This window comes from Strongylocentrotus purpuratus, unplaced genomic scaffold, assembly GCF_000002235.5.
Source record: "Strongylocentrotus purpuratus isolate Spur 01 unplaced genomic scaffold, Spur_5.0 spur5_scaffold_5, whole genome shotgun sequence".
NCBI lineage: Eukaryota > Metazoa > Echinodermata > Echinoidea > Camarodonta > Strongylocentrotidae > Strongylocentrotus > Strongylocentrotus purpuratus.
The window spans coordinates 45015967-45016414 of record NW_022145611.1 but is presented as its reverse complement, the minus strand read 5'-3'; positions in this window follow the sequence as shown (position 1 = coordinate 45016414).

The following is a 448-nucleotide window of genomic DNA, read 5'->3' as shown; positions in this document are numbered from 1 at the left end:
ACGCCCTAGGGCAACCACCCTCTAGGACGACTACCCCCCAGGACAACTACCCCCGGACAACTACCCCCTACGACAACCATCCTCTAGGACAGCTAACCCCCGAACAACTATCCTAGGGGTAGTTGTCTGGTGGGTAATTGTCCGGGGGTAGTTGTCCTAGGGGGTAGTTGTCCGGGGGTTAGTTGTCCTAGGGGGTAGTTGTCCTAGTGGGTAGTTGTCCGGGGGTAGTTGTCATGGGGGTAGTCGTCCTCGGGGGCAGTTGACTGGGGGTGGTTATCCAGGGGGTGGATGTCCAGGGGATAGGTGTCCGGATACGAGTACTTACATACATGCAAATATTTCGAGGGAAGGGAAACTGTATACTTTTTATATTTTGTTTTTACTTGATGCATTGCAAGTACTGTCGGTCTATTTTAGATTACTGCCATTTCGTTTTAAAACAAACACG